Below are 15466 nucleotides of genomic sequence, written 5' to 3'. Positions count from 1 at the left end.
ATTGAGTATGGTCTGTGCACTTACCTTTTTATGGGACTTTCTGGAAATTTGCTCTTCCTCTCAAGTTTGTGACTACCGCTGGAGAGCCAATGTTCAAACCCTCTCAACATTTTATTCCTTTCTAACTTAGCTGTTTCTGGAAACTCCTAGCAGAATTTATGGGGAGAGCATGGTTGAAGCAGTTAAATGATTACAAACTGCTACACCTGGTGCTCCTCAGGCAGTAGCTGTATTAGGTACACAGGTGTTTTGTGTAGGTTTAAGTCATCCCCATGTTTTCCCTCTCTGCCTCCTTATCCCTGGACAGATATTACACCCGGCCATCTCCCTATCATTTTTTAACTCTATGAAAAATATTTATTCCTGGCAATTGCTCAAGGCCCCATTGCATTCATTCTGTGTTCACTACTTCTTGTTCCTCTCCCTCATATTTAAACTCTAATGCTTTAATTTTAGTACTCACAACTTTTTTGGGGCTCCATGGCATTGAACCCTTTTGGACTGTTTCCTGTCTTATGAACCAATTTTTCTCTAAAGTTCTTTGTTTAGCCTGCTCTCTTCCACACGTCTCAAGATTTTTGATATTCATATCAGTTCTGACCCATGAGAAACCCTGCTAATTGGGCTAACCTAAAGAGGTTTGAGATTTTTCTTTGGAACCCTAAATCTTTGACTCATTAGCAGCCCAGAAACAGTGGTTGAGGCAATCAAGATATCATAATTGCTGACCATGCCACAGCAGGCATCCCTCTTGGCTGAGCTGGCAGAGAAAGGATTGGAGTTACTGAGCCTTTCTTTGTAAACAATGGAATAAAAGTCCATGCTCTTCATCCCCATACCATCATTGGTGCTGCTGCAAAGAAGTTTCAGCAGAATTTTCCTAAACCACCAGACATTAATGTATAAATTCAGTTCTACAAATAAACTCAGGGCTTTGGGATCCTGGTTGACACTACAAGTGTCTGTCCTCTGTCTGCTGATGTTCAAGGGGCTGAGAGACACATACTTCCCTTCAACAAGTTGGGAATATCTCCTTATAGTGCTGGCCTATTTTAGGATTGACAGGTTGCTGAGACAAACACAATTAAAGTGAGTACTCACTCAGCTGAAGGAGATCAGCTTTCCTATGGTGATCCTTTCTGTTCTTCTGTTTAACTGTTTTGCTTAACATCTTTACTAATCATTCATTTTAGAATGAAGCCATCTGCTCTTGTTCTGTGTTTTCTAGACTTGAAACATTTGTATAGGTTCCTTTGAGACTGGGTTTGCTACCAGTTGCCAAGTGAAACATGATGTAAACCTGGAGTTGATCTTTGAATGGCTGGAGGCTGGGCAATGGGGAAAAGCTGTTTGACTCTAAGTACTAGCACCTGGTTCTGCTGGCCACACCTAAACTGCAGATTGGGGAGGATTGAATATAAGAGGGACCCTCTTTTAGAACCATCAAATACTTTTCTTCTTGACTTCCTTAAAAAACTCTTTCAACTACAGAGAGGGGCTGGTGTTTTGGCATAGCAGATGAAGCTGCCGTCTCCAATGCTAAAATCCTGTGTGGGTGCTGGTTCGTGTCCTTGTTGCTCCACTTATGATCCAGTTCCCTGCTAATAGCCTAGGAAAAGCAGTAAATGATGGCCCAAGAGTTTGGGCTTCTGTCATCCACGTGGGAGACCCAGATAAGGCTTTTGGACTGATGTACATTTTTTGCTGTTAAAAGTTACATAAGAACTCATATTCAGGTTATTTTGTATGAATATAAGTTTTCATTTCTCTGAGATAAATGCCCAGGAGTACATTTGCTAGGTCATGTGGCATGTTTATGAGAAGACACCTGTACAACCAGCTTTTACTATGCCCTTATTATCCATTATAATAGTGCTAGAAAATATTATCATTATTTTAATGTAACCTAAAGTGTAACCACATTAGCTTATTAGGTAACTAGTAGTAATAATAAGCAATGCTAAGTGTCTTTGACTTTATATATGTATTATTTTAGATGTTGAGCTAATTAATCCAGTAACTACATTAAGTTGATTATTGTACAACCCGCACCACTGCCCGTTCCTGGCCCTCGCTATCATACACTCCCCCTTTCCTCCACCTGGCCATATGTGACCCTACCCTGACCCAGGTCCAGGAATGTAAAAGGGAGGTTTAAAATTTGAGATAACAACCAGCCCCTACCCTGGAGTCTTCAGGATGTTGGGACTTATCAGAAGTGTCAACTTGACCTAAGCATTCCCCTAAAGCCTGCTTGTACATGATAAAATCTCTGTAAGAATTGGGCTCGGGGCTTCGGGGTGGGGGGGGTCCTCTCCTGGAGGCACTGAGAGGCCCAGGTTCCAACTCTAATAAAAACGACCCTGCTTGTCCTAAATAGCACTCTGGCCTCAGAATCAGCCCTTAATGCATTCGGATCTGGCTGAAGAGCCCATGAGAGTATTGTAGGCATGGAAAGTCAAGACACTCTGGAAAAAAAAAAAAGACCTAAATGAAAGATCTCTGCGAGTGAGATCCCAGTGAAAAGAATGGGGCCATCAAAGAAGGAGGTACCTTTCTCTGAAGGGAGGAGAGAACTTCCACTTTGACTATGACCCTATCGGAATAAGATCAAAGTCAGCGAACTCTAAAGGCTTCCACAGCCTTGGCAACTCATGACTAGAGCCTAGGGAGATTACTGACGCCATGAACAGGAGTGTCAAATTGTTAAGTCAACAACAGGAGTCACTGTGTACTTATGTCCCATGTGGGATCTGTCCTTAATGGGTTGTCCAGTGTGAAGTAATGCTATAACTAGTACTGAAACAGTATTTTTACACTTTGTGTTTCTGTGTGGGTGCAAACTGATGAAATCTTTACTTAGTATATACTGAATCGATCTTCTGTATATAAAGATAATTGAAAATGAAAAAAAAAAACCTGGTGTTAAATTGGAAATTGCATAGAAAAATTAATTTTTAAAAAATATCATGCTGTGCACTGTTATTTAATGCTATAACTAGTACTCCAACAGTATTTTTTCACTTTGTGTTGCTATGTGAGGGCAAACTGTTGAAATCTTAATATATACTAAACTGATTTTCTGTATATAAAGAGAATTGAAAATGAATCTTGATGTGAATGGAAGGGGAGAGGGAGCGGGAAAGGGGAGGGTTGTGGGTGGGAAGTTATGGGGGGGAATCCATTGTAATCCATAAGCTGTACTTTGGAAATTTATATTCATTAAATAAAAGTTAAAAACAAACAAACGACCCCGCTAATTGGCTTCAACTTCGGTCTCTGGTGGTGTGATTTTCGGGGGACCACGGACTGCGGGCATAACATTTAATTTTTATGAAAGTTACAAACTTTATTTCCACAGTGATCATACCATTATACTTTCCTACTGTATCCTTGCTAGCATTTGATGTTGTCACTAATTTTTATTTTTAGCCATTCTCCAGTCTTTTTCTTTATTATTATTTTTTTTTACTTATTTGAAAGACAAAGTTAGAGAGAGAGAGGGAGAGATAGAACATATTCCATCTGCTGGTTCACTCCCCAAATGGCTACAACAGCTGGGGCGGGGCTAGGCCAAAGCCAGGATCCAAGAGCTTCGTCTGGGTCTCCCACGTAGGTGCAGGAGCCCAAGCACTTGGGCCATGCTCTGCCTTTCCAGGTGCATTAGCAAGGAGCTGGGTAAGAAATGAAGCAGTGGGGCCAATGCTGAAGCGTAGCAGGTTAAGCTGCCACTTGCAGTGCCAGCATCCCCTATGGGTGCCAGTTCGAGTCCTGACTTCTCCACTTCCAATCCAGCTCTCTGCTATGGCCTGGGAAAGCAGTGGAAGACGGCTCAGGTCCTTGGGCCCCTGTACCTGTGTGGGAGATCTGGAGGAAGCTCTGGTCAACCTAACTTCAGATTGGCACAGCTCTAGCCATTGCGGCCAATTGCGGAGTAAAGCAGCGGATGGAAGACCTCTGTCTCTGTCTCTCCTTTTTTGTGTAACTCTGACTTTCAAGTAAATAAAATAAATCTTAAAAAAAAAAAGTGAAGCCACTAGGACTTGAACTGGCACCCATATAGGATGCCAGTGCTGCAGGCAGCAGCTTAATAAAGCCACAACGCTGTCCCCCTAATTTTTGCCATTCTGATAGGTAACATAATAAATACCTCATTGTACTTCTAATATTCATTTAAATAGTGGCCAATAATGTTGAATATAATTTTATGGGTTTATTTTTATTCATACTTTTTTTCATCTGCATTTCTTTAGTAAAAAGTTTCTTCCTATCTTTTGTCCATTTTCTATTTGTTTTCACTGTTGAATTGTGAGGATTCTTTATGTATTTTAGATACTAGTCCTTTGTTAGATACATGGCTTGCAAATATTTTCTCCAGTAATATGTTATCTTATGGTCTTCATAAAGGCTCTTATGGAACACTTTTTCTAGTAAAGTTATAGTTTATTTATTTTCACTTTAGTTGTAAAAGGGAAAGAGGCAGACAAAGATAGAGAATCAGAGAAAATTTTCCACCTGCTGATTCACTCTCCAAATGTGTGCAACAGCCAGAGCTGGGCCAGGCTAACGCTAGGATCCCAGAACTCATTTGGGTCTCCCACATGGGTGACAGCAACCCAAGTACTTGAGCCTTTACCTGCTGCCTCCCAGGGTGTACATTAGTAGGAAGCTGGGTCAGCAGTGGAGGATCTAGCAAGTGAGACAGGTACGTTAATAAGGGATGTGAGCATCCTGCTGCATCAAAATTCCACCCCAATGGAGTCAAAGTTTTTAATGTTGATGGTGTTCAGTTTATCAATCTTTTCTTTTATAGATCACGATTTCAGTGTCAAGTCTAAGGACTCTCATGTAGCTTTGATCTCAAAAATTTTCTGCTACTTTAAAGTTTTATAGAATGTATAATTCTATCCATTTTGATTTAATCTATGTATAAGAAATATTTTGGTTGAGTTTTTTTTTTTTTTTTTTTTGCCTGTGAATATCCAGTTGCTCCAGGTCTCATTGTTTAAAACAGAGGAGAATGGTAAAATGACCTAATTAAATTAGCATCAGGAAAATAGTGTCCTCCAATCGGGGCCTTCAGATGCTTCTATGTTGTTTGTGGTGGCCACACTCATCTGGAAGCTCATAAAAGACTGTGAGATCCTGTAAATGAAGATTTTAATTTACCCTGCACTTCATGGAGGAAAGCACTTCTAGCGGTTTCTAAGAAACCTGAAGCTCAGGCTAGGGTGTCCTGGTAATCCCTTGCTAGAAAACATTGCTTTTTCATCAGAAGATTGAGTAGAATGAGATGCATCAATGCGTTTAATTCCAGAAGGCCAGGGAAAACCAGAAAGTCCTTGAGGACCACTGCATTTTCAACAGCACAGGCAGGCAGAGCTCTAGTCTTGGGACCTGTGGACCAGTAAACCAGCCGGGTCACCCTGATCTTCGTGCCGCCTCCCTGTCTCCAGAGGGGACTGAACAGATGAACACATAGTTTAGCCAACTGACCAGTGTAATTAAACTTCTCTCAAGCATCTTTGTAGGTTTTGTAGAATGTCAGGAAACTTCACTTACCCTCGTTAAAATAATTTTAACTCCTATATTACTTTCCATGCAGAGGTCTTTCTTCTTACTCAGTTGTCACAGCGATGTACCCAAGAGTGTGTATTTTTCAATTCTAATGCTAAAACATTTCAGTAGCTGTCAAATAAAATGCATACTACTACTGATCAAAAATCAAAAAATACCATTTCTAGGAAAGGTCTCAATTTAATTGCCTTTTGGACAACTGCAATCCAGCTTGTGTCAGGGGAGCAGTGAGCCGCACAGCGGAGGGCTAGAGCACAGCTTACAGGTCGGGAAGCGAGTGTGGTCCTCATTAGCTGTGGGACCTTAAGGAAAGCCTTTGACCTCTTTGTAATTCTGTTTCCCTTTCCTCAACACGGCAGTAAGACTTGTCTTGCCTGCTTCACTGTACCGTTGTGAAGATCAAGTGAGACAGTAAATGTGAAAATGCTTTGAAAGCCTCACTATAGCAGGCTTCCGGCTCTTCAAGAAGTCCAAGTACCACCAACCTATCCCCACCTCCTCCCCCAGCATTATTTACTTAAAAAGAAACACACTAATTTTGAGGGACTATCGGCAAAGCACTGAGCAGTCTACGGCATAGAAGTGTTCAGCAGCTCATGCTGTCTTCGTCATTGCAGCACACTTACCTCCCCCTTACCGAGGCCCACTAGATGACCGAGCTTGGCTAAGGGCTGCAGCAGACAAGGCTGACTGGCTCGGAGCCGTCTGGGTTCCGTTTCTTTGGCAGACAGTTATTACTGGGAGGTAGCTTCCCCTCCAAAACCCCTCTTGCAATTCCGTCTGACCACATGACTGAGTTTTAGCAACAGGAATGTGAGCAGCCATGATGTGCTCTCCTTTAAGATCCAGCCCAGAGAACCCTCAGGAAGCTCTGTTCTCTTTTTCCATTTCTGGATGCCTGGAGTGTTAAGGACTCCCAAGAAGACTTTGGGAGGTATGGATTGATGATGGCAGAGCCTACGTCAGCCCCTCCACCCAATTGTCCCTAATGACTACACAAAGGACCAATCTGCCGGCCTACCTGGCTGCCTAGAAAAACTGTTGCTGGAGAAGGAAATAAACTTTCATTGTACTTGATTCATTGCATATATATATATATATATAATATATATGTATATATACATATATATACACACACACCCACATACCCATACATATATATGTATATATTAGCAGCTAGTCTATCCTAAGATGTCTTCCCCATTTTCCACTTTTTATGTGAATATCTTGCATGCAAATACACACAAACAGGAGGGTACTTCAAAAAGTTCACAGAATCAAAACATGTTTATTTTGTTGCAAAAGGTTTCGAAATCCACACATAGGTTTTTTATAACATTTTCCATGATTTTTTTTTTTTTTTGCATCCAAATAAACTCATCAGAGTAGGTGTTTGGCCTAGTGGTTAAGATACTGGTTCCTGCATCCTACATCAGAGTACCTGGGTTATAGCCTCAGCTCTGACTCCTAACTCCAACTTTCTACCAGTGCAGAACCTTGGAATTAGAAGCTGCTGGCTCACACAGTTGGTTTCATGCCACCCACGTGGGAAACCCGGATTGAGTTTCTGGCTCCTGGCTTCAACCTGACCCAGTTCTGGTAATTGTGAGCAACTGGGACATGAACAACAGATATTAGCTCTCTGTCTCTTCCCTTATTGTCCTTTTCTCTCTGATTCTCAAATAAACTAAAAAAACCTTTCATTTCATTTTCCACTTTTTGTAGTATACTCATTTACTTACACACACACACACATGCACACACAAGAAGGTTTATCAAAAATTTTATGGAAAATTCATATTTTAAAAAACACATATGGATTCATAAATTTTTTGAACCAAAATAAACTTTTAATTCCATGAATATTTTAATTAATTAATTAATTTTTAAAAGATTTATTTATTGACTTGAGAGGTAGAGTTACAGACAGTGAGAGAGATAGAGACAAAGGTCTTCCATCCGCTGATTCACTCCCCAAATGGCTGCAATGGCCAGAGACGAGCTGATCTGAAGCCAGGAGCCAGGAGCTTCTTCTGGGTCTCCCACGCAGGTGCAGGGGCCCAAGCACCTGGGACATCTTATACTGCTTTCCCAGGCCACAACACAGAGATGGATCAGAAGAGGAACAGCTGGGATACAAACCAGTGCCCATATGGAATACTGGCATCGCAGGTGGAGGCTTAGCTCACTAAGCCACAGCTCCAGCCCTCCATGATTGTTTTAAAGTACCCTCTTCATCTGTGTGTGAGTATATAAAATTTTGAAATCCATGCATGTTTTTGTAATATGCATTTTTCATGTTATTTTAAATGGATTTCAAGATTTTTTCAGTAAAATCAATTTATCTTTTTTTATTATTATTCATGAGGCAGAGAGATAGGGAGAGAGAGGCAAAGGTAGAGAGCGAGCGAGAGCACTCTCATACATTTTTTCACTCCTTAAATACCTGCAACCACCTGGGCTGGGCCAGGCCAAAGCCTGAAGGCAGAGACTCAGTCCAGATTTCCCATATGGGTGTCAAAGGTGCAATAATGTGAACCATCATGACTTCCTCCCAGGCCTGATTTAGCAGGAAGCTGGAATTAGAAGCCAAAGCTGGGTATTGAACCCAGATACTCAGATATGGGCTATGAGCATCTTAACTAGCATCTTCATAAACTTATCTTTAAATTCCATGTTCCATGAACTTTTTCAACACCTCTTGTGTGTGTGTGCATGAATACATGTGTGTGTGTATAACCATGTATTACTTTCTGTAATCTTGTATCTTGCTCTGTTTGACAACAACTTAGGAATCCTAAGAGACACTTCTCACTAGTCCCTGCTGAGTTTGTGCTATGGATTCTTGATTCCAACAGTCACTCCTCCCTGGGTGGTTCTTTTGGATGCTTCCCTTATTTTCAGATTCTTAGATTGAGGAAGGAAAAATAGGGCGGCCCTGGTGAGGCTTCCTGGGGTCTAAAGGACAGCTGAGGTTGACTGCACAGATGGATCCCTAGTGAGCCCTTCTCCCCGTGGTGTGCCTCTGTCTCCATCCCTGCCCCTTTGCTGCTGGCTCTCACCTACTGTTCTGCAGGTTTTATCACCTTAACTGTATGAAAGGGGAAGATTTTCCCTTATGAATGTGATCACTTTTTTGACAAACCCCTAGGTGAGTCTCCTTTTGGGACCCACAAAATAGCTTGGCTTCTTCAGAATCCCAGCAACATCTGTTGAGACAATCAAAGTCCAAATCTAGGCTTGAGGACTGACTGACACCACTCTTGGTCACAGGCAGGGAATATGTGTCCTGCTCGTCATCTCCCCCTCCTTCACAGTAGACTCTCATGTTCCTGGGTCCGATTCTACCTCCTCTTCTGTTCTCAGGTCCTAACGCAGGTATCCAGTGCAGGAACCATGGCCGCCTAGGCACCAGCAACTTCTAAAGTTGCTCTTTCCATTCTTTCATGAGTCCTGAAGCCCTTCAAGCAAACGGCACTGAGGGCCATCAGATTTAGCTCCTAAGTGGACGTGCAGATTGGGAGCTGCATGGCCTCCTTAGTGAGCTATGACAGATGGAAGCTAATCTGTCCTCGCAGCAGAGAAACAGGCTTGTCCTGCCTGCCAGCATCCACAGGCATGCAGAACTGAAGAGCTGCCTGGGAGTGCAATTATTCCCAAGAGCAAGAGAGTCAGGTGCCCAGGTTTGGTTCAGCACACCTTCTTGTTGAAAGGTCAACATCCATCCATCCATTCATTCATTTATTCAGAATACATACAGCATAGTGTTAGTCAACAGATACTAAGTATCAATGTAAAGGGACTTAAGATAAGAAGCTGTTTGCACACGGGGAGTCCCTGAGGTTTTTTTTTTTTTTTTTTTTTTTTTTTTTTTTTTTTTTTTTTAATAACAGACAATACCATTCAGAATTCATTTTTTAAATAATATCACAAAGTTGAGTTGAAAGTCTATTTACTTTCATCCTTACATGGTCATGGCTGCCCAGGTACCCGTATGTGAGGGAACCTAGAGTTATACCAATAGTAGTTTCTTCTAGAGATATTTGGCAAGGTGGAACCAAAGTAGCTGAAGGCCAGGTAGAAGGAGTGGACAGCAGTAGAAAAGCTAAGAGGCCAGGGGGAGGGTTGGGTATAAGAACAACCATAACAAAAGTAGTTAGAACAGTGTGACCAAGGGACGATGCTGTGGCATAGCCAGCAAAACCGCCGCCTACAATGACAACATCCCATATGGGTGCCAGTTCAAATCCCAGCTGCTCCACTTCTGATCCAGCTCCCTGCTGATGTACCTGGAAAAGCAATGGAGGATGGCTCAAGTCCTTAGGCCTATGTGGGAGACCCAGAGGAAGCTCTTGGGTCCTAGCTTTGGCCTGCCCCAGCCTTGACCATTGTGACCATTTGAAGAATGAACCAACCAGTGGATGGAAGAGCCTTTCTCTCTCTCTCTGCCTCTGCCTTGTCCCCTCTGTAACTGACTTTCAAATAAATAAATAAAACTTTATTTCTTTTAAAGAATGATGTGGCCAGAGGAAAAGTATAAGGGGAGATTAGAAGAGCAGATTCAGAAATGTATCCTGCCAGAGAGATGAATAGCAATTTTTTTGCTTCATCTGAGATATGGATCAGATGAAAGCCTTTTAAAATTGGTGATAGGATGTTAGCGAAATTATTTACTATATGCAGGTGAAAAAGTGGAATTAATTTGAGAGAAATATTCTAAGAAGATAAAGGACAATCATGGGGACTCTGGACATGTGACATATTATAGTTTTCTGTTATTTTACCCTTATGTAAAAACCAAATTATACAAAGCAACAGTAGCTGAAAATCTCCAGTTCAAATAAATCAATCAGAAATGTTTTAAAAATGTAGGCTTTCTATGTTTTGAGAGCTGGCTTTATTAAGTAAAATGAATGTGAGCTACAGATATTAGCCACACCATTTTTTGTAATATGTTTGATAGAAGGCATTTTCTCTCCAAAAGCAGTTTCATCTAATCAAATTTTCTTAATATGGCCCATATTTGGTGTAGTCACACAGACTTTAAACTCCTCTGTCTTTATTTCTCATTTCCCCGCTGAGTTTGTCAAACACTGTGCAGCCTCTAGCTTCTAGAGCCTTAGAAATCTTTGTTTGAACAAACAAAATCCCAGACTGGGAAATGCCAACATAACACATCGACATTTGAGTGGTTGTTATCACTGCAGCCTTTGGAGCCCAAAGATCTAGGCTTTCAGCCCAGCCTAGCCTTCCACAGAGCAGTCACCGAGTGACTACTGAAGACTGACCCAAGACTCAGTTGCCTCAGTTGAAAGCAGAGATTACCATAATAACTTCCTTTATGCATGGAATAAATGGAAGAAATGCACAGCAGATTGCATGGATACTTTAAAAAAGCCCAACGAAGGCTGGCTCTTTTATTCACAAGAACCTTAGTTAATAACTGCCTCCAAGCAATTTAAAATTTTCCTGCCTCTGTGTTAAAGCCAAAATGATTTTGCTGCAAGTACAGTTATACTGCCTGTCATGTAGTGAAAAAAAAATGCTACTAGTGAGACTCCTACCAGAATGGCAACCAACAACTGTGAGTGTGTGTGTGTGTATGTGTGTGACAGAGACAGAGACATGATGACCTGGAATTGAATGACATCCTTAAAGTACTGAAAAAAAAAAAAAACACCTTACCAGTCCAGAACTCTCTACCAAATGATTTTTACCCTTTTGAAAATTTCCATTTACAGCTCTCCTAAGATTCTTGTGTAGATGCAACATTCATCCTAGTATCATATTCTGAATTCCTGGAGAACTTGACATTTCTTGTAGTGCCAGTCTTTTGGTATTGAATTCTGTCAGTGTTTTGTTAGTCTGAAGATGTTCTTATTTTGGCTTACTTATGTCCACCGTCTCCACCAGGTATACTTTCTTCTGCACCAGGAGCAAGTCCCATCAATAGGATAGGGGAACATTGTCTCAGGGAAGGCTGCCATGTATTCTCCTTCTCTCCCCCCCCCCCCCCCCCCCGGAATATCAGCTGCACACAAGCAAGATGCAAAACCTCATGAGTGTTAGATATTGTTTACTCAGCAGCCACTATCTTAGGTATGTGTGACTTGGGGGCAGCCACATTCCCCATCCTTCACCTCTTGGATGTTTCCACCATTGACTCCACGGCCAAGGATGGAACAAGAGGGTCTGTGCTGTCACATTTGCCTGGGTGACAGCAAAGCAGTTCACTGCGATTGAAGGGTCAATGGCACCTGGAGAATGATAGAGTCAGGACAAGAGAGAGGTGACTCAGATCAGGACAGGTGAGAAGAATGAACTGAGGATCCTGTGGCTCCCTGGAGGCAGAAAAAGGAAGAAATGGGGCTGAGAAAGATAGAGGGGAATAGTTTGGAACCTGGGTCAGAGACGAGGTGGGATGTACACAAATTTGTAAGTGTTTAAATTAAATAGAATTTATTAAACAGAGCATCCCTATGCAGAAGATTGAAATTAGACTCTTGCCTCTCACCCTTAAACATCAGCTCAAGAAGTAGGCGATTGGTCTGGTGGTTGAGCTGCCAGCTAGAACACCCATATCCCATCTCAGGGAACCTGGGTTCAAATGCTAGCTCTGCTACCAGTTCCAGCTTCCTGCAAATAGAGGCCCTGGGATGCCACAGTGGATTTCTGAAGTGGTTGGGTCCCTGCCACCCATGTGGGAAATCTGAATTGAGATTCCAGCTCTTGGCTTCAGCCCGATTCAGCTTTGGTTATTGCAGGCATTTGGTGAGTGAAGGAGCAAATGGGAGCTCTTTCTGTCCATGTAACTCACTCACTCTCTCTCTCTCTCTCTCTCTTCTCCCCCCCCCCCCGTTTCTAATAAAAAGAAAACATCAACTCAAAAGGGACCAAAGACATAAATGTAATAAATGAAACTACTAGAATAAAAGAGATGAAACACTTTAAGACACAGACATAAGCAATGAGTTTTTGGGTAGATCCCGAAATCGCAGGCAATAAAAACAAAACTAGACACATGAGAATATATTAAACTAAGAAGCTTCTGCACAGCAAAGAAAACAAGCAACAGAGTGAAAGATAATTGACTGGAAGGAAATATTTACAAAGTATTCCTCTGACAAAGGATTACTATTGAGAATGTATAAGGAACACAAAACAGTCAATGAAAACTCAAACAATCCAGTTAAAGAATGGGTGGAGGACCTGAATAAAGATTTCTCAAAAAAAAGAAACACAAATGGTCAACAAATATATGAAGAGATGCTCAAAATAACTAGCCATCAGAGAAATGAGATTAAAATCAGGATAAGGTATCTACTCCATTTTCTAGAATGGCTATTATCACAAAGACAAAAACAGTAAATACTGGTGTAGATGTAGAAGGGAAATTTTGTACACTCTTGGTGGAAATGCAAATTAGTTTGGTCATAATGAAGAAACAGTATGGATGATCCTCAGAAAACTAAAAATCTATCTACCATATGACCCAGCTAACCTACTTCTGGGTATGTATTTGAAGAAAATGAAATCAGTCCATCAAAGAGACACCTACCTATGTCTGTTAAATTTTTTTTAAAAGATTTATTATTTGTTTTAAAGTCAGAGTTATACACAGAGAGAAGGAGAGGCAGGGGTGGAGGGATCCTCTGGTTCACTCCCCAGTTGGCCACAATGGCCAGAGCTATGCCAATCCAAAGCCAGGAGCCAGGAGCTTCTTCCAGGTTTCCCATGTGGGTGCAGGGGCCAAGAGACTTGGAACATCTTCTACTGCTTTCCCAGACCATAGCAGAGAGCTGGGTTGGAAGTGGAGCTGCTGGGACTTGAACCGGCACCCATTTGGGATGCTGGTACTGCAGGCAGCAGCTTTACCTGCTATGCCACAGCACTGACCTCCAAAAAAATCCTTTTCTACTTTTTATTTTTAATTAATTTTTTTAGAGAGAAAGGTATTCTTTCCATTGGTTCACCCCACAAATGGCCACTATGGCTGGTGTGCTATGCTGATCTGAAGCCAGGAGCCAGGTGCTTCCTCCTGGTCTCCCATGCGGGTGCAGGGCCCAAGCACTTGGGCCATCCTCCATTGCCTTCTCAGACCACAGCAGAGAGCTGGACTGGAAGAGGAGCAACGGGGACAGAATCCAGCACCCCAACTGGGACTAGAACCCGGGGTGCTGGCACTGCAGGCAGAGGATTATCCTAGTGAGCTGTGGTGCTGGCCAAAAAATATCCTTTTTTTAAAAAAGTAAAAAGGGGGCTGGTGCTATGGCATAGCAGGTAGAACCACCGCCTGCAGTGCCAGCATTCCATATGGGCATGGGTTTGAGACCCGGCTGCTTCACTTTTGATCCTACTCTCTGCTGTGGCCTGGGAAAGCAGGAGAGGGTGGCCCAGGTTCTTGGGCCCCTGTAGCTACATGGGAGTCCTGGAGGAAGCTCCTGGCTCCCAGCTTCGGATTGGCCCAGCTCTGGCCATTTGGGGAGTGAACCAGTGGATGGAAAATCTCTCTCTCTCCCTGCCTATGTGTCTCTGTAACTCTACCTTTCAAATAAACAAACAAATCTTTAAAATAAAAAAAACAAAAAGAAGCCATACCTGTACTCTCATGTAATTGCACACTTTTCACATTAGCCAATCAATGGAGGCATTCACTGATGGATGAATCGATAAGGACATTGTGGTATATATACACAGTGGAATATTACTCAGCCATTAAAAAGAATGAAATTCTGACATTTGTAAAAAATGCATCAGTTTGGGGTCATTATGTTAAGTGAAGTGAGCCAGACACAGAAATACAAATACTGTTTGTTTTCTTTCATATGTGAAAGTTAAAAAAAAAAAACAGTCAATTTGGAAGTAGACTAATCATTATTGAAGGGAAAGGTGAGGTGGGAAGAGAGAAGCAGGTTGGATAACAGGTGATAAAACACAGTCAGAAATAATAGGTTCTAGTGTTAGCACAGCAAGGTGATTATAGTCTACAATAATGCATTATACACTGTTTGAAGAACTGAAAGAAACACAAAGAAAAAATAAAGTAGTAGAAATGCTAATTGTCTGATTTAGTTGGTTTAAGCTGTGTGCATGTGTTGAGATATTGTGCTGTAACACACAAAAATGTAGGACTCTATGTTAATCAGATATATTAATAAAAACAAATTTAGTAGCATTTATTATATGCTGATTGATTGGAACAAACAATTGCAATTGGTAATAAGCTTCTTACCAAAGGAATATTGCACCTAGACTAGTATGCAGTAGTTGAGAAAGCTAAGCTGGAGTCTTGGACCTGACTTTATGGGATGTGTATCCTCCCTACACTCTGCTCAAATCTCTGAGAGATGGAAATAACTCTTGTGATCTTACAAAGCAATTCAATGAAATGAAGTACATGATGCCCTAGCTGTGTACTTAGAACATCAGAGCCACATGATGAACAGTCACTACTTTTATTAACCACAAACACTTGGAAATCACAAAGACTTTTATCAAAATAGGATTCGCCTGCTTTTCTATCTCAAAGAAAGAAATCTATGCATTCGTAACCTCCATGATTCTTTTGGGGGTTATCTACCCTGTGAATTCTGCCATGTAATTCTCTGTGATTTTGAGTATAAGCTCCAATTTGCATGCTAGCCAGACATAGATAAATGCATGTATAGAAAAAGCCTGAATAGTCTTCAAGATATTTTAATTATTCATCGGGGTAATTCTGTTTCACAAAAATTCCTCCAAGAATTGAGCATCATCATCATTTGTCTAAATCAAGTAAATTCAGAATGTTTGGTAAGCTATTTGCCAGTGTAAATAAAACTACCGCTGCAGAAATACAGAAGTTAGCGTATATTAAGTCTCCTCCCTGCCTGAGATTTCTCCTCTGCAC

Source organism: Lepus europaeus, chromosome 12 (genome assembly GCF_033115175.1).
Source record: "Lepus europaeus isolate LE1 chromosome 12, mLepTim1.pri, whole genome shotgun sequence".
NCBI lineage: Eukaryota > Metazoa > Chordata > Mammalia > Lagomorpha > Leporidae > Lepus > Lepus europaeus.
Note: the sequence above shows the minus strand (reverse complement) of the source record.